General features: G+C 39.6%; 1 protein-coding gene and 1 pseudogene across 2 annotated transcripts in view; one reads left to right on the forward strand and one right to left on the reverse strand.

Moving 5' to 3' along the window:
- The window catches only part of TNRC6B (trinucleotide repeat containing adaptor 6B), a 288,141-nt gene that overhangs the window by 249,937 nt on the left and 15,517 nt on the right, over window positions 1–22,687 (reverse strand). The gene's annotated exons all lie outside the window — the stretch shown is intronic.
- LOC136321188 (small nucleolar RNA SNORA5) lies at window positions 15,437–15,543 on the forward strand (annotated as a pseudogene).

The following is a 22,687-nucleotide window of genomic DNA, read 5'->3' on the forward strand; positions in this document are numbered from 1 at the left end:
TGTATTTCAATCCTCACTCAGGGCACATGCCAATGATGGCATGAATAAGTGAAACAAGTCAATGTTTCTCTCTCTCTCTCTCTCTCTCTCTCTATATATATATATATATATATATATTTATTTATATATATATATTCTCTGTCTCTCTGTCTTCCTCTCTCTCTAAAAATCAATAAATTAAAAACATGGAAACAACCAAAGTGTCTGTCATTAGAGGACTGGATAAAGATATGGTACATGGAAAACTACTCAGCCATAAGAAACAATGATATATTACCATTTACAACAGCATGGATGCACCTTGAGAACATTACACTAAGTGAAATAAGTCAACCAGAAAAAGCTAAGGGCTCTGGCCAGTTGGATCAGCGGTAGAGCATTGGCCTGGCTTGTGGGTGTCCCGGGTTTGATTCCCAGTCAGGGCATACAGGAGGAGCACTCATCTGCTTTTCCACCTCTCTCCCTCCTGCTTCTCTCTCTCCTTGCCCCCCCCCCCCATAGCTATGGATCAACTGGGGCAAGTTGGTCCTGGGCGCTGAGGATGGCTCCATGGCCTCCGCTTCAGGCACTAAGAAGAGCTCGGTTGCAGAGCAAAGGAGCAACACCCCAAATGGGCAGAGCATCGCCCCCTGGTGGGCTTGCCAGATGGACCCTGGTCTGGCCGCATGTGGGAGTCTGTCTCTCTGCCTACCCTCCTCTCACTGAATAGAAAAAAAGAAAGGAAGAAAGGAAGAGCTAAGAACTAAATGATTTCACACTCAGTTGAGATATAAAACTGAGACTCATAGCATAGATAAAAGTTAAGTGGTTACCAAGGAGAAGGGGACAGGGAGAAGGGGTGTAAAGAGGGACAAATATATATCCCACATAGGTGGGATATAAAGCTCAGACTCATGGACATAGATAAAAGTGAAATAGTTACCTGGGGGAGAGGAGTAAAAAAAGACAAATATACAGTGACAGAAAATGCTTTGACTTTGAGTGATGAGCACACAATGCAATCAACATTTCAAACGCCATGGAGATGTTCACCTGAAACCTATGTACTCCTATTGATCAATGCCACTCCATTAAATTTGATTTCAAAATTTAAAAAAAATTTTAATACAAATACAAAAAAAAAAAAAAAATATATATATATATATATATATATATATATATATATCACCTAAGAGGTTGAAGCCCATGTCAAAATAATTAGGATGACAGTAACAGAAAATATATACATAATTTTATCTCAAGTATTCATCTAGTAAATAGTTAATAAGCATCTATATGCCTCCTATAGCCCAAGGTATGCCATGATGAGTTAAGACCAAATCTCTACCTTTAAGGCTTGTATAATTCCAATAACATGCAATTGTATTATTTTTACATTTTTAAAATATCTTTTTAGTACAGAAGAGTTGCATATCATCTTTACTCAGCTTTCCCTACTGTTAATACCTTATGAAACCATGATACAATCAGTGAAACTAGGAAATTAACATTGCTAGAAAACATCAGACTTTAATCTGATTTCCCCAATTTCTACATTAATGTCCTTTTTTCTGTTCCAGGATTCCTCATTGCATTTAGTTGTCATGTTTCAGTCTCCTGTCAATTACATTTCTGATAACTTTTTTCTTACTATTTATAGCAACACAATGTTTTCTGGAAAGTAAAAAAAAAGTAGAAGTAAATGAAAGAATAAAATCTCTGATATCCCCCTATTACACACACACAAAAAGATAAGCACTCCTAACATCTATAATCTAATTTGTCTTTTTTCCATGTATGTAATAAATAATTTTACCTTTCTTAAAACCAGGAATCTAAATAACCTTTTGTATCTTCTTTTTTCAGAAACATTTTCCTATGTCTTCAAAAATTCTTTTAAAATATTAATTTAATGATCACATTGATTCTAGTGTTAAAATGAATCAGAATTTAACCATCTCCCTGTTGTTGGACAGGTAAGTTGTTTGTTTCCCATTTTATACTACAATAAAGAATAGCACAGCAGCCCTGGACAGATAGCTGGATTGGTGAGAACATCATCCCAAAACAAAAAAGGTTATGAGTTTGAATCCTGATCAGGGAACATGCAGGAACAGACTGATGTTTCTGTTTCTGTCTCTCTCCCTTCCTCTCTCTAAAAACAATCAATAAATTAAAAAATATACATTTTATTTAAATAATAGTGCAGTGAATATCCTTAATCCTTTGAGTAGTACAAATGTTTATGTACATCCTTGTGCCTCCTGACCATCCAGAATATGATCAATTTATTTTAAAAATGTGTACGGCAACATTTAAAAAAGGCAAATGTATGTTCTTGTTTCCATAAATTGGTTATCAAATAAACAAGATTTTAAGTTAATAAAACTGTAACTGGAACTAAGTTCATATTTTGAAAAAAAAAATTCAGTCCCAGGGGTCAGCAAGCATGAAAAAAACTACTCAAAGGGTTAAATATGAAAACAGTATATGTAGAGTGACGTCAGAGAAATGGTGCCGTAAGGAGCAATATGGATAAATCTCCCCAAAAATTCAACAAGATCTTCAACCAGAAACAGAAAAATCAATCCTTGGAGCCTCCAGAAGTTCCACGCTAAACTCGAAGGTATGATCGAGCGAAAAATTGACTGAATATATAATCAACCCCGAAGGAAATAAGACGGAGGAAGAAACACTCTGCCTTCCTCACTAACCTAAATAAGGGCTGCTTTCACTGGGAACTGAGAGTATAAGAACTAAGGCGGGCATAGGGTGTGAATAGAACCAGGCTGCGGCACAAACGTCCAAACCAGGCTATGACATGGACATCCAAGCCAAGGAAAAACTGTGCTTGTGGCAATCTAGTCAACACAAGCTAACGCTCGTGCCAAATCCAGACAAAGAAAGGCAAGTGGGGCAGCCATTGGCCCCAATCTCCTGGTCGGTGCGCACAGATAGTGGGCAAGAGATTCCTCCTAGAGGCCCAGGAGTGGGCGCCCGTGTTACTGGACAGAGGGGCAGAGTCAGAGGCCTTTGTGTGGGCCGAAAGAGGAGTCTCGGGATCACCCCTGCGCCCTGAAAAGCTGCCGTGGGGAGTGAGCAGGAGCGAAATTCCCTACGCTGGAACTTCTCCGTGTGAGCAGGGCGCCACCTCACCCAGGGAGAGAGATAGCCGGCCTGATATCCTGGTCGGCGAGCGCGGATAGTGGGCCAGAGATTCTCCCGGGAGTGGGCGCCCATGTTCCTGGACAGAGGAGCAGAGTCAGAGGCCTTTGTGTGGGCTAAAACTGGAGTCTCGGGGTCACCCCTGTGCCCTGAAGAGCTGTGCGCGAAAGCAAGATTCCCTATGCTCGAACTTCTCTGGGTGGGTGGGGCGCCTCTCCCAGCCATACAAGCTAACAGACCCGTGAAGGATAACCCACAGTCTGCTCGCCTCCCAACTGACTTATGTGACCCTAACTAACAAGATCTCTCTCAGGTCAGCGATCTACAACAAGAGGGGAGATATTTTTTGGTACCTCTTGTTATGCTATGCACATAGGGGTGGGGGCAACCTCTGATTGGCAGAGCTTGCATACTCAGGGCTATATGTTAAAAAAGAGGGATTTGGCAGCTTGTAAGTCCTCTTGCTTTGCAAACAGCGACTAGGGCATCTTCTACCTTGCCAAAACAGGTTACAAAGTACCAAAAGCCTGGGAAAAGGGGTCCCACAGAGTGCTGAGGCATTAGGGACATGCCTAGAGGCACATAGAAAGGCACCTTGAAAACAATTGGCTCCCACCCCCACCTGATTATGCTAGCAACCCTGACTGATTGAGCCTTACCCAGAGCCCTGTGCTGAGTGGGAATAGAGTGGGGATTTGCCAGCTCTCTGAGCCTCTTACTCTCCAGGCAGAGCAGCAGCAACCCCATAGCTGGATCATCAGGCTGCTAATTCAGGAAGGAAAGACTAGGAGAGAGGCTCCAGGAAAACGGACTCTCTCATTGTAGGAGCCTGCAAATGCTAATGAGCCTCGACTGCCAACGAGACTGAAGCCCAATATATGACATTGCCATAGAGACTTATCAAATGTGAACCTCTACCTAAGCGTGCCACAGGGGCAGAACCCGGGGTACAGAGTCACCGACCAAGAAGAGGGAGAGAAGCCCTGGCCGGTTGGCTCAGCGGTAGAGCGTCGGCCTGGTGTGCGGGGGACCCAGGTTCGATTCCCGGCCAGGGCACATAGGAGAAGTGCCCATTTGCTTCTCCACCCCCCCTCCTTCCTCTCTGTCTCTCTCTTCCCCTCCCGCACCAAGGCTCCATTGGAGCAAAGATGGCCCGGACGCTGGGGATGGCTCCTTGGCCTCTGCCCCAGGCGCTAGAGTGGCTCTGGTCACGGCAGAGCGACGCCCCGGAGGGGCAGAGCATCGCCCCCTGGTAGGCAGAACATCGCCCCCTGGTGGGCGTGCCGGGTAGATTCCGGTCGGGCGCATGCGGGAGTCTGTCTGACTGTCTCTCCCCGTTTCCAGCTTCAGAAAAAAAAAAAAAAAAAAGAGGGAGAGAAAAAAAAAAAAAAGCAAGAAGATAACCTCCCAAAATCAAGAATAATCCACAGACTTTATAACCTATCCTATTTTATTATATTTGTTCATTTGTTTTCTCTTATCTTCTTTTCTTGATTATTTTCTTCCTCTTCCAATTTGGTCGTTTAATTCTCTGCTCATCTTACTCTCTCATCTCCTTGAACTACACTACCCATAAGTGTTACATCTCCCATTATCTTTTCTTTCTTTTTCCTTTCTCTCTATGAGGGTTGCACTCCAAAACCCTTAACTCTCTCCCTCTCTCTCCTTTTGTTCTTTTTTCTTCTTTTTGTGTTTTCCTCTTTCTTTTTTTCTCCCTCTTTATTAGTTTCTTCTTTTCTCCTTTACTTTTCGTCTCATTCAATCCTCAATCATGAACAAATTATTTTTATTTGGGACTCAAATTTTTCTTTGTGGTGCTTTGGGGGTTTTTTACTTCGCTTTTTAAACTCACTAGCAGTGCTCCCAACCCTGGCTCTCCATTATATCTAGTTTTTGCTCCACTAAATACAATAGTAATTTTTTAATTTTTGTTTTCCTTTTTCCTGTTTCCCTCTTATTCCCCTCATTATACCTCTTAGTCAACCATCACCTAAAAGCAAATCATTTTATTCTTGACCCAAATTTTTTCCTTTTTTGCATTTTGTGGGTCCATACCCCCTGTTTTTGCCCCTTTATTACTTCTCCCCTACTCAGGCCCTCCATTATAGGTAATTTTTTATCTATTTAGCAAAATATAATTCACAGTTCACCACAAGATTTTCTCAAGAAGGAGGGGAGAGGAGAGAAGAGAAAAAAAAGGGGGAGGGAATAATATTTTATTTATTTATTTATTTTTTAACTTTTATTCTTTATTAATTCTCATTAGTACTATCAACAAAACCACCCTCAGATGCCATTAAGGAAAAGGAAATCGAGTATCATGGATACAAAAGACAGAGAGGTAGCACAGATAGATGAGGAAAAATCTATGAAGAAAAAATATAATATATTGAAAACCTTGGAGCTAAATGACAGAGAATTTAAAATAGAAATCCTAAAAATACTCAGAGATATACAAGAAAACACAGAAAGGCAATTTAGGGAGCTCAGAAAACAACTCAACCAACACAAAGAATATATTACCAAGGAAATTGAAACTATAAAAACAAATCAAACAGATATGAAAAACTCAATTCACGAGCTGAAAAACAAAGTAACAAGCTTAGCTAATAGAACAGGCCAGATAGAAGGTAGGATTAGTGAAATAGAAGACAAGCAACTTGAGGCACAACAGAGAGAAGAAAGAGACTCAAAAATTTTAAAAAATGTGAAAGCCCTACAGGAATTGTCTGACTCCAAAAAGAGTAACATAAGAATAATAGGTATATCAGAGGGAGAAGAGAGAGAAAATGGAATGGAGAACATATTCAAACAAATAATAGATGAGAACTTCCCAAGCCTGTGGAAAGAACTAAAGCCTCAAATTCAAGAAGCAAACAGAACTCCGAGTTTTCTTAACCCCAACAAACCTACACCAAGGCTCATCATAATGAAATTGGCACAAACCAACGACAAAGAAAAAACTCTCAAGGCAGCCAGGGAAAAGAAGAATACAACATATAAAGGAAGGCCCATTAGATTATCATCAGATTTCTCAACAGAAACTCTACAAGCTAGAAGAGAGTGGACCCCAATATTTAAAGTCCTGAAAGAGAGGAATTTTCAGCCAAGAATACTATACCCATCAAAGCTATCCTTCAAATATGAAGGAGAAATAAAAACATTCACAGATACAGTAAAGATGAGGGAATTTATCATCAGAAAAACCCCACTCAAGGAATTACTAAAGGGGTTTTCCAATCAGATACAAAGAACAAAACAAAACAAAACCATAAGTAAAAGCTCCACCAAGAACACAATAAAACCAAATTTAAACTGTGACAACCAAAAAAAAAGAGGGGGGGGAGACGATGGAGATTAACAGTAGCAAAGGACGATGGAGTGCAAAAGTACTCACAAGATAGTGCACTACAATGAACAGGGTAGGAACCCTTTTCATTATTTAATGGTAACCACCATTGAAAAAACCACCACAGAAGCACTTGATTTAAAAAAGATAGCAACAGAGGAAAGATGTATGAAATATACAACCAAACAAAAACAAAGGACAGAAAAACAAAAAAGAAGAATCAAACAAGACACAATACTAACAGAAAGCAATGTATAAAATTGCAATAAGGAACTCACAAGTGTCAATAATTACACTAAATGTAAACGGATTAAACTCACCAATAAAAAGGCACAGAGTAGCAGAATGTATTAAAAAAGAAAATCCAACTGTATGCTGCCTACAAGAAACTCATATAAACAACAAGGATAAAAACAAATTCAAAGTGAAAGGCTGAAAAACAATACTCCAAGCAAATTACATCCAAAAAAAAGCAGTGTAGCAATACTCATATCTGATAATACTGACTACAAGACAGCAAAAGTACTCAGAGACAAAAATGGTCATTTCATAATGATTAAGGGGATGCTGAATCAAGAAGACATAACAATTCTTAATATATATGCACCAAACCAAGGAGCACCAAAATATGTAAGACAGCTACTTATTGACCTTAAAACAAAAACTGACAAAAATACAATCATACTTGGAGACCTCAATACACCGCTGACGGCTCTAGATCAGTCATCCAAACAGAGAATCAATAAAGACATAGTGGCCTTAAACAAAACACTAGAGCACCTGGGTATGATAGATATCTACAGGACATTTCATCCCAAAGTGACAGAGTATACATTTTTCTCCAGTGTATATGGATCATTCTCAAGAACTGACCATATGCTGGGCCACAAAAACAACATCAGCAAATTCAGAAAAATCAAAGTTGTACCAAGCATATTTTCTGATCATAAAGCCTTGAAACTAGAATTCAACTGCAAAAAAGAGGAAAAAATCCCCACAAAAATGTGGAAACTAAACAACATACTTTTAAAAAATGAATGAGTCAAAGAAGAAATAAGCGCAGAGATCGAAAGATATATACAGACAAATGAAAATGACAATATGACATATAGAATCTATGGGATGCAGCAAAAGCAGTGATAAGAGGGAAGTTCATATCACTTCAGGCCTATATGAACAAACAAGAGAGAGCCCCCGTGAACCACTTAACTTCACACCTTAAGGCACTAGAAAAAGAAGAACAAAGACAACCCAAAACCAGCCAAAGAAAGGAGATAATAAAAATCAGAGCAGAAATAAATGAAATAGAGAACAGAAAAACTATAGAAAAAATTAATAGAACAAGGAGCTGGTTCTTTGAAAAGATCAACAAAATTGACAAACCCTTGGCAAGACTTACCAAGGAAAAAAGAGAAAGAACTCATATAAACAAAATCCAAAATGAAAGAAGAGAAATCACCACAGACACCATAGATACACAAAGAATTATTGTAGAATACTATAAAAAACTTTATGCCACTAAGTTCAACAATCTAGAAGAAATGGATAAATTCCTAGAACAATACAACCTTCCTAGACTGAGTCAAGAAGAAGCAGAAAGCTTAAACAGACCAATTAGTAGGGAAGAAATAGAAAAAACTATTAAAAACCTCCCCAAAAATAAAAGTCCAGGCCCAGACGGTTATACTACCAAACATTCAAAGAAGACTTGGTTCCTATTCTACTCAGTCTTCCAAAAAATTGAAGAAGAAGCAATACTTCCAAACACATTTTATGAGGCCAACATAACCCTCATACCGAAACCGGGCAAGGACAGCACAAAAAAAAGAAAACTACAGACCAATATCTCTAATGAATACAGATGTTAAAATACTAAACAAAATACTAGCAAATCAAATACAACAACATATTAAAAAATAATACATTGTGATCAAGTGGGATTCATCCCAGAATCTCAAGGATGGTTCAACATACGTAAAACGGTTAACGTAATACACCATATCAACAAAACAAAGAACAAAAACCACATGATCTTATCAATAGATGCAGAAAAGGCATTCGATAAAATACAACACAATTTTATGTTTAAGATTCTCAACAAAATGGGTATAGAAGGAAAATATCTCAACATGATAAAGGCCATATATGATAAACCATCAGCTAACAGCATATTAAATGGCACAAAACTGAAGGCTTTCCCCCTTAAATCAGTAACAAGACAGGGTTGTCCACTCTCTCCACTCTTATTTAATGTGGTGCTAGAGGTTCTAGCCAGAGCAATCAGACAAGACAAAGAAATAAAAGGCATCCATATCGGAAAAGAAGAAGTAAAGGTATCACTTTTTGCAGATGATATGATCCTATACATCGAAAACCCCAAAGAATCTACAAAAAGACTACTAGAAACAATAAGCCAATACAGTAAGGTCGCAGGATACAAAATTAACATACAAAAGTCCATAGCCTTTCTATATGCCAACAATGAAACATTTGAGAACGAACTCAAAAAAATAATCCCCTTCACAATTGCAATAAAAAAAAATACCTAGGAATAAACATAACAAAGAATGTAAAAGACTTATATAATGAAAACTACAAAGCATTGTTAAGGGAAATCGAAAAAGATATAATGAGATGGAAGAATATTCCTTGTTCTTGGATAGGAAGAATAAATATAATCAAGATGGCCATATTACCCAAAGCAATATACAAATTTAATGCAATTCCCATCAAAATTCCAATGACATTTTTTAAAGAAATGGAACAAAAAATCATCAGATTTATATGGAACTATAAAAAACCCTGAATAGCCAAAGCAATTCTAAAGAAAAAGAATGAAGCTGGGGGCATTACAATACCTGACTTTAAACTATATTATAGAGCCATGACAATCAAAACGGCATGGTACTGGCAGAAAAATAGACACTCAGACCAATGGAACAGAACAGAAAACCCAGAAATAAAACCACATATATATGGTCAAATAATTTTTGATAAAGGGGCCAACAACACACAATGGAGAAAAGAAAGCCTCTTCAACAAATGGTGCTGGGAATACTGGAAAGCCACATGCAAAAGAATGAAACTCGACTACAGTTTGTCCCCTTGTACTAAAATTAATTCAAAATGGATCAAAGACCTAAATATAAGATCTGAAACAATAAAGTACATAGAATAAGACATAGGTTCTAAACTCATGGACCTTGGTGTTATTATTTTTGGACCTTGGTTTTAAAGAGCATTTTATGAATTTGACTCCAAAGGCAAGGGAAGTGAAGGCAAAAATAAATGAATGGGACTACATCAGACTAAGAAGTTTTTGCTCAGCAAGAGAAACTGACAACAAAATAAACAGCCAACTAAATGGGAAATGATATTTTGAAACAACAGCTCAGATAAGGGCCTAACATCCAAAATATACAAAGAACTCATAAAACTCAACAACAAACAATCCAATAAAAAATGGGAAGAGAACATGAACAGACACTTCTCCCAGGAAGAAATACAAATGGCCAACAGATATATGAAAAGATGCTCATCTTCATTAGTTATTAGAGAAATGCAAATCAAAACTGCAATGAGATACCACCTCACACCTGTTAGATTAGCTATTATTAACAAGACAGGTAATAGCAAATGTTGGAGAGGCTGTGGAGAAAAAGGAACCCTCATTCACTGTTGGTGGGAATGTAAAGTAGTACAACCATTATGGAAGAAAGCATGGTGGTTCCCGGCCAGGGCACATAAGAGAAGTGCCCATTTGCTTCTCCACCCCCCCCTTCCTCTCTGTCTCTCTCTTCCCCTCCCGCAGCAAAGGCTCCACTGGAGCAAAGATGGCCCGGGCACTGGGGATGGCTCCTTGGCCTCTGCCCCAGGCGCTAGAGTGGCTCTGGTCTCGGCAGAGCATCGCCCCCTGGTGGGCAGAGCATCGCCCCCTGGTGGGCAGAGCGTTGCCCCTGGTGGGCGTGCTGGGTGGATCCCGGTTGGGCGCATGCGGAAGTCTGTCTGACTGTCTCTCCCCGATTCCAGCTTCAGAAAAATACAAAAAAAAAAAAAAAAAGCCTAGAATAAAAATTATTTTTAAAACAATGGCTAAATCGTTCCCAAATTCATTGAAATTTCTAAGCCCTCAGCTCTAGATACATTCTAAGAATTTAAAAAATAGCCTAGAAAGAATCAGTCTGACACACAAGCAAACTGCTTGCCAAAACAAAACTTAAACTTTTTTAAAGAAAGACAACAAGGCCCTGGCCGGTTGGCTCAGCGGTAGAGCGTCGGCCTAGCGTGCGGAGGACCCGGGTTCGATTCCCGGCCAGGGCACACAGGAGAAGCGCCCATTTGCTTCTCCACCCCTCCGCCGTGCTTTCCCTCTCTGTCTCTCTCTTCCCCTCCCGCAGCCAAGGCTCCATTGGAGCAAAGATGGCCCAGGCGCTGGGGATGGCTCTGTGGCCTCTGCCCCAGGCGCTAGAGTGGTTCTGGTCGCAACATGGCGACGCCCAGGGTGGGCAGAGCATCGCCCCTGGTGGGCGTGCCGGGTGGATCCCGGTCGGGCACATGCGGGAGTCTGACTGTCTCTCCCTGTTTCCAGTTTCAGAAAAATGAAAAAAAAAAAAAGAAAGAAAGACAACAAAATCAAGATACTTTATGCTGTAACATAATAATATACAGCGTCTAATAAAAAATTACTAGACATGCAAAGAAGCAGGAAAATGTGATCCATAATTGGGAGGGGAAAAAAATCAGTCAACAGAAATGGACTCAGAAATGACAAAAATGATGGAATTAGCAGAGAAGTGTTTTAAAACAATTATAATGTGGTCAAGAATTTAAAGAAAAGCATCAATAAAATGAGAAAAGAAATAGAAGATATGAGAATAATCAAATACAACTTCTAAAGATGAAAAATACAATTAACTGAAATGAAAAATTCACAGATTAAACTTAAGAGAAATAAAGGGCATAGCAGTGGGTTGCTTAGTTGGTTGTAGCATCATCTTGATATATCCAAGTTGTGGTTTGATCCCCAATAGGGACACATGCAACAGTCAACCAGTGAATACATGGATGGTTGAAGCAACAAATCAACGTTTCTCTCTCTTTCTCTTCCTTCCTCTCTAAAAATAATCAATAAAAATTTTTTTTTAAAGAATCACAAAAGACATAACAGGAAAAACGACTTATCAACTAAAAAAATTAACAAAGCTTCAGAGATTGTAGGACAGTATCAACCTTAGTCTAAATGTGCAATTTGAGACCCAAAGGGGAAAAGAGAAAAATTATTTTTATTTTTTTAAAATGTTTATTTTATTGGTTAGAGAGAAAGGAAGGGAGAGAGAGACAGGAACATCAAACCATTCCTGCACATGCTCTGACCAGGGAATGGAACCAGTAACCTCTGCACTTCAGGACGATGCTCCAACCAACTGAGCCATCTGGCCAGAGTGAAAAAAAATTATTTTTAAAACAATGGCTAAATCGTTCCCAAATTCATTGAAATTTCTAAGCCCTCAGCTCTAGGAACCCCCAAATCACACCAAGACACACTGTTATCATCAAATTGCTGAAACTAGCAAGAGAAAATCTTTTTATTTTCCTTCTTTTCCAAGTGAGTGGAGGGGAGATAGAGAGATAGACTCCTGCATGTGCTCTGGCCAGGATCCACCTAGCAACCCACATCTGGGGCCAATGCTCTGCTTATGTTGGGCCATGCTCCCAACAGAGCTATTTTTAGCACCTGAGGCAGAGGCTCCAGGGAGCCAGCCTCAGCACCCGGGGCCAATGTACTTGAACCAATAGAGCCATGGCTGTGGGCGGAGAAGAGAGAAAGAAAGAGAGAGAGAAGGGGAAGAGGTAGAGGGGTAGAGAAGCAGATGGTTGCTTCTCCTGTGTGCCCTGACCAGGAATTGAACCTGAGCAAGAGAAAATCTTATAAAGCAACCAGAGATAAAAGGCACGTTACACACAGGTGAATAAAGCTAAAAATGCCATCTAACTTCCCATTAAAAATAATACAAGATAGATGACAAGACAGGCATCTCAAAGGGCTGAAGAACAGAAACTGTACATCTAAAATCTGACAGTGCTCTTGGTCAGATAGTTTGGTTGATTAGAGAGTCATCCCAAAGCACAGAGGTTGCCAGTTCAATTCCTGGTCAGGGCACATACAGGAACAGTACTCTCTCTCTCTCCCTCCTCTCTCACTAAGATCAATAAATAAAAAATTTTAAAATAATCTGACAGCTGGAAAAAAATAGTGTTAAAAAATGAAGACAAAATAAAGACATTTGTCAACAAACAAAAGATGAGAGAATTCATTGCCAGAACCTCTTTTCTACAAGAAATGTTGGAGGTTTTCAGGCTATAGAAACATGATATAGATGAGAACTCAGATCTCAAAAAAGGAATGAAGAGCACTGGAAGTGGCAAATACGTGTGTAAAAGACATTTCTTTTTTAGATTTTTAAATTTCTAAAATAAAAAATAGTAACAATGAACTGTGGGATTTAGAATATATGTAGAAAATAAAAAGTATGACAATAGCCTTAATAGTTTAGAAAGTTTTTACACTAAAAAGTGGCACATTATTTTAAAGCAGACAGTATTAAAGGTACATATTGTAAAGCCTAGAGCAACTACTATAAAATAAAACCAAGATTTACAGCTAATAGGCCAACAGAGAAAATGAAATAGTAAAAACAAGTAATAAAAAAGAAGCCAGGAAAAGAGAAAAGAATAAGCAGAAAACAGATGGGATAAATAGAAAACAAAGAGCAAAATGGCAGATGTAGAGCCAACCATATTGAAAATGACATAAATGTGAATGGTCCTAACACTTCAATTAAAAAAAAAAGCAAAGACTGAAATTAGATTTAATAACAAAACAGAAGACCCAACTATATGCTAAAAAAGACACAGACTAGGTTAGAAGTTAAAAGATTGTAAAAGATATACCATGCAAACACTAATCATAAGAAAGCTGGTGTAAACATGCTAATATCACACACAATGCAGAATTCAGGACAAGGACTATTATCAGAGATAAAAGAAGATACTGTATAATTAATTATAAAGGCTTGATTCATCAAGAGGACATAATCCTAACTGTGTATATACCTAATTATTGTACAAAGGTTCAAAATACATGACGTAAAAATGAACATAACTCGTCCCGGCTGGTGGCTCAGTGGATAGAGCTTCGGCCCGGCATATGGACGTCCTGAGTTCGATTCCTGGTCAGGGCACACAGGAGAAGCAACCATCTGCCCCCCCCATACTTCTCCCTCTTCCCCTCCTGCTGCCAGTGGCTGGATTGGTTCCAGTGTGACCCTGGGTATTGAGGATAGCTCCCTTGGAGCGCATCAACCTCACGCACTAAAAACAGCTCGGTGCTCAAGCACTGGCCCCAGGTGGAGCTGCCAGTGGATCCCAGTTAGGGCAATTGTGGGAGTCTGCCTCACTATCTCCTCTCCTCTCACCTAAAAAAATAAAAAGAAATCTCTAGATCTCCTCTATAAAACCAGTTCTTGACATAGTATTCTACTTGTGTTTCTTGAACTAAACAATAAAACATATGAAATAAAAATTTACACTTTCCCCAAAAGGACATTCACATTGAGATACATTGTGTTCTTATATTTATCATGGGTTTAAGAATATAAACAAGGCCCTGGCCGGTTGGCTCAGTGGTAGAGCGTCGGCCTAGCGTGCGGAGGACCCGGGTTCGATTCCCGGCCAGGGCACATAGGAGAAGCGCCCATTTGCTTCTCCACCCCTCCGCCGCGCTTTCCTCTCTGTCTCTCTCTTCCCCTCCCGCAGCCAAGGCTCCATTGGAGCAAAGATGGCCCGGGTGCTGGGCATGGCTCTGTGCCCTCTGCCTCAGGCGCTAGAGTGGCTCTGGTCGCAATATGGCGACGCCCAGGATGGGCAGAGCATCGCCCCCTGGGGGGCAGAGCACCGCCCCTGGTGGGCGTGCCGGGTGGATCCCGGTCGGGCGCATGCGGGAGTCTGTCTGACTGTCTCTCCCTGTTTCCAGCTTCAGAAAAAAGAAAAAAGAAAAAAAAAAAAGAATATAAACAATTGCAATAACATTCATGGGATATCACTGGGACTCGCATCTATTGTACATTCCATTGCCTATATGCTTACCTTGAGAACTATACTGACTTAGAGAATGAGCCATTACCCCATTTCCTTGAAAGTAAATACTGTACTCCTTAAAAGTTAGTGCACACTGACCTGACTGGAAGTGGCACTGTGGACAAAGCATCGACCTAGGATGCTGAAATCCCAAGTTCAAAATCCCAAGGTTGCCAGCTTGAGCACGGGCTCATCCCGCTTGAGCGTGGGATCACTGACATGATCCTATGGTTGCTGACTTGAGCTCAAAGGCCGCTGGTTTGAGCCCAAAGTTCGCTGGTTTGAGCTCAGGGTCACTGGCTTGGCTGGAGTCCCCTGATCAAGGCATGTATGAGAAGCAATCAATGAACAACTAAAGTGATGTAACTATGAGTTGATGCTTCTCATCTTTCTCCCTTACTGTCTTTTTCTCTCTCACTCTCTGTAAAAAAAAGCAAGTGCACACACTCTTAATTATTATGTGCAATTTTTGAAATTATTTTGTTAAATAAATCAATAGGTCATTGTATTTCTACTTCTCTGTGTGGATAATACTCAAGACACTCAATATGGAACAATTAATATTTGAAAAATGGTTATTTTAACATCTCAAAACTATGCAGTTTGAACAGCTTTAGAAATAAAATTTATAATGTGCCAGCTAAAACAGAAAAGGTCATCTCCAAAGTTTAACATACAATGAACACAAAAGCAGTCCAAGTGGGGTTATAATGCTTAATCAGAATTCCTTAAACTGTCCCCTATAATGTCTGAACTTAAAAAAAAAAAGCCAAAAAGGAGCCAAACCCCTAAAAGAGTTAATAAACAAGTGGTCAAAGCTCGGTGGGCCAGATGGCTGCTACAGCAAGCTCCACCGCTCATGGGCTCTGGGTTCCTGCCCTGGGACCTGGGGATAAGGTTAGCTGTGGACATGGAAAAAGAAAAAAGAAAAAAAAAAAAGCTCAGTGGGTAAGAAAAGTCGCAGGACAGGAGAAAGCTTCTACTTTTTATTTATGCTTCTGTATCATTTGGATTTTTATTGTAAGTATGTTTCTTTTTAGAAAGATTTATTTTTTAAGCTACAACATAAACTGAAGGGTCAATCCAGAGAAAGCATGGTATTCCTTGTGAAATCTTACTACATGATAGGATATATATACAACATGAAGTACTGTACATTTTAAATCTCTTTTCCTTACTATTTATTACCACAGAGCACTTCTGAAAGGAGAATGAAGAAGGGAACTATGAGATTCTTAACATGAAGCCAGTGAATTGTGAAGTGTCACGTGACAGTGACAGCTGCTTAAGGTATCAAGCTTTGTGAAGAGGTGTCCTAATTTCTATGAACTGGCCTGTAGAGGACAGATTTAATCTCATATCCTGTAGGAGAAAAAAAAGGAAATCGGGTTTCATTTTCTGAAGGCAACAAAAGTAACCAAACATTAGAGCTAAGAAAGTAAATACAGGTCCACAATCCCTTAGCCATAATTCCAATCCAAAAACTTCTGAAAACCTGAAGTTTTCTGTAATTCATTTTGTGGCAAAACATGATCTAAACTTAACTGGCAGCAAGATCTGACCTGAACTGACATGAGACTATTTATAGTCTACCTACTAAAGTAAGAATAGTGATACCTTTGGCTGCCAAAATATAAATGTATTTGACTATGAAGTGCTGCCCCTGACTCTGCAGGGACATTACATAATATATATCAATATATGTTAAATGCTTTCTATTAGCTTTCCAGTAAGGGACTAAGAACCTGAAAATGGGTTTTTATTAAAATGGTCCTTTCGACCTCCACTGAAATACATAATTGTTTTCTTAAAATATCTCAATAAATTAATTTGAACTAATTAATTTCCTTTTTCTTAAAACTTGTCATTATTAAAAACATTCTACTTTGAATATCTATAGATTTATAACTATTATTAGAATACTTTGTAACTCTTCAGTATTATTTTAAGTCAACCTCTTTCTAAAGGCACATGACAACTGAGATTTGGCAAGAGAGTGAGATATGAATAGGATAGTTAAAAAAGTAAAGTAAAAAATGAAATAAAGTTAAAAAAAAAGTAGATCTGTCAATATACTTTGATTTTTATGTTTAAAAACATAAAGCATAAAGGTCATGGCCTGACCCGGCGGTGGCGCAGTGGATAGAGTGTCAGACTGGGATGCAGAGGACCTGGGTTCGAGACCCTGAGGTCGCCAGCTTGAGCGCGGGCTCATCTGGTTTGAACAAAAGCCCACCAGCTTGAACCCAAGGTCGCTGGCACCAGCAAGGGGCTACTTGGTCTGCTGAAGGCCCACGGTCAAGGCACATATGAGAAAGCAATCAATGAACAACTAAGGTGTTGCAACACGCAATGAAAAACTAATGATTGATGCTTCTCATCTATCTCCATTCCTGTCTGTCTGTTCCTGTCTATCCCCCTCTCTGACTCACTCTCTGTCTCTGTAAAAACAAACAAACAAACAAACAAAAAACATAAAGGTCAGGAATATTTTTCAATATATTAAAGAGGAACATAGATTTAAAAAGTTAACAAGCGCCTGACCAGGGAGTGGCGCAGTGGATAGAGCGTCAGACTGGGATGCGGAGGACCCAGGTTCGAGACCCCGAGGTCGCCAGCTTGAGTGCAGGCTCATCTGGCTTGAGTAAAGCTCACCAGCTTGGACCCAAGGTCGCTGGCTCAAGCAAGGGGATACTCGGTCTGCTGAAGGCCCACGGTCATGGCACATAAGAGAAAGCAATCAATGAACAACTAAGGTGTCACAATGAAAAACTGATGATTGATGCTTTTCATCTTTCTCCATTCTTGTCTGTCTGTCCCTATCTATCCCTCTCTGACTTTGTAAATAAATAAATAAATAAATAAATAAATAGAAAGTTAACAAGCACTAATTTAAATCATTAAAAGAATGAAAATAGGCCCTGGCCGGTTGGCTCAGTGGTAGAGCGTCGGCCTGGCATGCAGAAGTCCCGGGTTCGATTCCCGGCCAAGGCACACAGGAGAAGCACCCATCTGTTTCTCCACCCCTCCCCCTCTCCTTCCTCTCTGTCTCTCTCTTCCCCTCCCGCAGCAAGGCTCCATTGGAGCAAAGATGGCCCAGGCGCTGGGGATGGCTCCTTGACCTCTGCCCCAGGCGCTAGAGTGGCTCTGGTCGTGACAGAGCGACGCCCTGGAGGGGCAGAGCATCGCCCCCTGGTGGGCGTGCTGGGTGGATCCCGGTCGGGCGCATGCGGGAGTCTGACTGTCTCTCCCCGTTTCCAGCTTCAGAAAAATACAAAAAAAAAAAAAAAAAAATGAATGAAAATAAGCTTGACCAGGCAATGTCATAGTGGATAGAGTGTCGGACTGGGATGCAGATGACCCAGGTTCAAAACCCCAGGTTTGGCCCTGGCCCGTTTGCTCACTGGTAGCGCATCAGCCCAGTGTGTAGAAGTCCCGGGTTCGATTTCTGGCCAGGGCACACAGGAGAAGCGCCCATCTGCTTCTCCACCCTTCCCCCTCTTGTTTCTCTCTATCTCTCCCTTCCCCTTCCACAGCCAAGGCTCAACTGGAGCAAAGCTGGCCTGCGCGCTGAGGATGGCTCTATGGCTTCCACCTCTGGTGCTAGAATGGCTCCGGTTGCCATGGAGCAATGTCCCAGATGGGCAAAGCATCACCCCCTAGTGGGCATGCCAGGTGGATCCTGGTTGGGCACATACAGGAGTTTGTTTCTCTAACTCCCTGCTTCTCACTTCAGGAAAAAAAAAAAGAAATCCAGGTTTGAAATCCCAAGGTCGCTGGCTTGAAGCCCAAAGTCACTGGCTTGAGCCCAAGTCGCTGGTTTGAACAAAGATCACTCGCTTTGCTGTAGTCCCCCGGTCAAGGCACATAAAAGAAAGCAATCAATGAACAACTAAGGTGTCGCACTGATGAATTGATGCTTCTCATCTCTCTCCTTCCTGTCTGTCCCTCTCGCTGTCTCTCTGTCTCTGCCACAAAAGAATAATAAAGAAAAAAGGAATCAAAATGAAAAGAAGTAATAGAATCCAAGTAGTTATCAAGAAATAGAACACAGCCTGACCAGGTGGTGGTGCAGTGGATAGAGCATCGGACTGGAAGGCAGAAGGACCCAGGTTCGAGACCCCGAGGTCGCCAGCTTGAGCGTGGGCTCATATGGTTTGAGCAAAAAGCTCACCAGCTTGGACCCAAGGTCCCTGGCTCCAGCAAGGGGTTACTCGGTCTGCTGAAGGCCCATGGTCAAGGCACATATGAGAAAGCAATCAATGAACAACTAAGGTGTCACAATGAAAAACTGATGATGATGCTTCTCATCTCTCTCTGTTCCTGTCTGTCTGTCCCTATCTATCCCTCCTTCTGTCCCTGTAAAAAAAAAATTTTTAATTAAATAAATATATTATTAAAAAAAAAAGAAATAGAACACAAAATAGAAATCAAGAAATAGATAATGTACAAGTAAGGAAAATTATATATTTTAGCCCAGTGATATATCAATTCTATTATAATGTAATCCTATACGACAAATGGTAACAAAGCTTGCGGAAGTCAAAGGTCTCTATTACAAAAAGAAAAGTGAAAAGTCAGATTAAAGCAAGGAAACGTAAGACTACTAAGAATTTATAATTAATTACAATGAAGAGTAGTTCAGAAGGTTTCCCATGAAAAATAAGAACAGAATAAACATTTTAATAAACATAAATACAGTACTCTATTTTAAGCCCTTGTATCTACACAAAATAAAATTGGTTAATTTACTTATTATTTTTTCTATACACCAATCAATCCTGCCTCCCTCCCTGATTCTCACAGACACAACTAACAAATGCTAGAAAAAATGCTGCCAAATTAAAGCCTCATTTCATAACTAGTAGACACAAAAGCAGTACAAACCTCTTTTAAAAATACATGAGGTAGAAAAAAACCAAATTATTTCTGTCTAGGCCCTGGCCAAGTAGCTCAGTTGGTTAGAGCATTGTCTGGGAAGGCTAAAGTTGCAGGTTTGATCCCTGCTCAAGGCATATCCAAGAATCAACCAATGAATGCATAAATAAGTAGAACAACAGATTGATGTTTCCCTCTCTCTCTCTCCCCTTCATCTTTCTCTCTCTAAAATCAATCAATAAATTAAAAAAAATTTTTTTTAATTATTTCTGACTAAAAGAAGCTGAAAGAAACTAAAGACTGAAACTCAACACTCTAAGCAACATTAGTTATAAAACTGGTTGTTGCTATATCCTGGAAAGGAAAGATAATGTTGTCTTTACAAATATTATTTACTGAATTATGGTTTTCAGTAGCCAAGAAAAAATATACAGCATCAGAAATAGTATATATAAAAAAAATCACTGATAATATGGAATTCTATATTAATTAAAAATAAAAATTAAGCCCTGGTCAGCTAGCTTGGGGGTAGAATGTTGGCCCGGCATATGGATGTCCCAGGTTTAATTCCGGCCGGGACATATAGGAGAAGTACCCATCTACTTCTCCACCCTTCCCCCTCTCGTTTCTCTCTCTATCTCTTTTCCTCCCCTCCCGCAGCCATGGCTCAATTGGCCCCAGGCGCTGAGGATGATTCCATGGCCTCTGTGTCAGGCCCTAAAAAATGGCTCCAGTTGCAACAGAGCAAGGGCCCCAGATGGGCAGAGTATTACCTCCTAATGGGCTTGCTGGGTGGATCCCAGTCAAGGTGCATGCAGGAGTCTGTCTCTGCCTCCCTTCCTCTCACTAAATAAAATAAATAAACAAACAAAATAAAAAATAAATAAAAATTTAAAACTTCAGAGTAAATTTGGATTTTAAAAAAAAAACTTCCTACTATAACCTTCTTTTTACTTAAACAAGACAGAATTGGAAAAAGGTAAACAAATAAAAGAAGACAAGGACCATGACTCTGCATTTACTCTTTCCAGCCGGTGCCAAGCCAAGGACCTCTCTTGGGACAACTGGCACAAGTACCGCAAGACTAGGGGCAAGAGAAAGCCCCAAAACAAGATGTTAAAAGATGAGCTGGGATGCCCAGCAGCCAACACTAAGATTTTCCCTCTCAGCACACACACAGTCTATACATAGAGAGGTAACAAAAAGTACCATGCTTTAAGCCTGGACATGGGCAACTTCTCCTGGGGCTTGGAATGTTGTACATGCAAAACAAGTATTATAGTCTACAATACATCCAACAATAAACTGATCTGTACCAAGACCCTAGTAAAGAGCTGCATCGTGCTTAGTGACATCACACCACAGGAACAGCAGTACCTGTCCCACTATGCACTGACCCTGGGACACAAGAAGGGGCCAAGGTGACCCAAAAGGAGGAAGAGATTTTAAACAAAAAAACAATTTCAAAGAGAATTCAGAAGAAATATGATGAAAAGAAAAAGAATGTTATAATTAGTAGTTTGGTTGAGGAATAGTTCCAGCAGGTCAACCTTCAAGAGCAGGCCAATGTGGCTGCACGGCAGATGGCTATGTGCTAGAGGTCAAGGAGCTGGAGTCCCGAGGAAAATCAAGGCCCAGAAAGGCAAATAAATCCCCCTCCTCTTATTCTGGTTCATGTAAGAAGGATGTTTACTATTCTTAAACAAACAAAAAACCCTGGCCGGGTGGCTCAGTAGATAAAGCACCAACTTAGTGCCAGAGGTCACGGGTTCAATCCCTGGTCAGGGCACATATGAGAAGCAATTAATGAGTACACAATTAAGTGGAACAATTAAGTGAAATGAGGTGATATTTCTTTCTCTCTCTCTCCCTTTCTCTTTTTCTCAAATCAGTGAAAAAAAAATTAAATTAAAAAGATGACAATGACAAAAAGGTACTAAGCTACAAGAATATCAAGGATACAAGAGCAAGTCACGAAGACATCATATAAGTAAAAGCATATCCAAACTTTCTACTACAAGATTTACTATAAAAGAACTATAAAGCTATATATTCAATTAACTAAAAAGATAAAAATTTTAAAAATCAAAGTTAAAAGCTAAAAGAAAAAAATCTAAGAATTTAATCCATTAAGAATATATTTTTTAAAGCCCTTGTTTCTTAATGAGGGGTGAGAGTTGGACTAATGGGACGTTCAGGTGCTAAAAATCAAAGACTGTGCGAAAAGAATTTTACTTCCACCTCAAAGAATTAGACATGGTTGTATATAATGTAGTATATATAAACCACTCTACTAGGTTCTAAGGCTGTTCATTGATTAATTACATAACAGATCCAGATTCAAGGCATCTTTCTTTGAACTAGGTCATTCATATAATTCTCTAAGCCAGATACAGATATGTGCTCATGCTACTGGAATAAAACATATTATATGAATACCTTTATTATTTTCATTAACTGATTTTTAGAAAGAGAAGAAGAGGGGGCAGAAAGGGGGAGGGAGAAAGAAAGAGAAACATTTTTTTGTTGTTCCACTTATTTATGCATTCATTGGTTGACTCTTATATGTGCCCTGACCAGGGATCGAACCCACTGGTGTATCAGTATGATGCTCTAACCCAGGGGTAGTCAACCTTTTTATACCTGTATCTCTGTTAGTAGTAAAATTTTCTAACTGCCCACCAGTTCCACAGTAATGGTGATTTATAAAGTAGGAAAGTAACTTTACTTTATAAAATTTATAAAGCAGAGTTACAGCAAGTTAAAGCATATAATAATAATTACTTACCAAGTACTTTATGTGGGATTTTCGCTAAGTTTGGGAGAATAAATCTTTATAAAACAACTTACTATAGTTAAATCTATCTTTTTATTTATATAAGGTCTACTGGAAAGTTCTATCCGTTTTTGAAATAAAACAAAATAAATTTTCCTTACCGTCAATAAACTTAATTAAATAATATAATTGCCATTATTATTAATGATTTCTTGCCAGCATGAGGGCAATTTGTATATTCCATTTTTGAAAAATGTTTTATCTTTTGATGCGAAAAACTGAACCAGCACTTGTTTGATATCTTCTTCATTTTTGAATTTTTTGCCCTTCAAAAAATTTTGTAAAGACTAAAACAAGTGATAGTCAGAGGTGCTAAGTCGGAGAATATGGTAGATGTGACAGAC

This window comes from Saccopteryx bilineata, chromosome 1 (assembly GCF_036850765.1).
Source record: "Saccopteryx bilineata isolate mSacBil1 chromosome 1, mSacBil1_pri_phased_curated, whole genome shotgun sequence".
In the NCBI taxonomy this organism is placed as follows: domain Eukaryota; kingdom Metazoa; phylum Chordata; class Mammalia; order Chiroptera; family Emballonuridae; genus Saccopteryx; species Saccopteryx bilineata.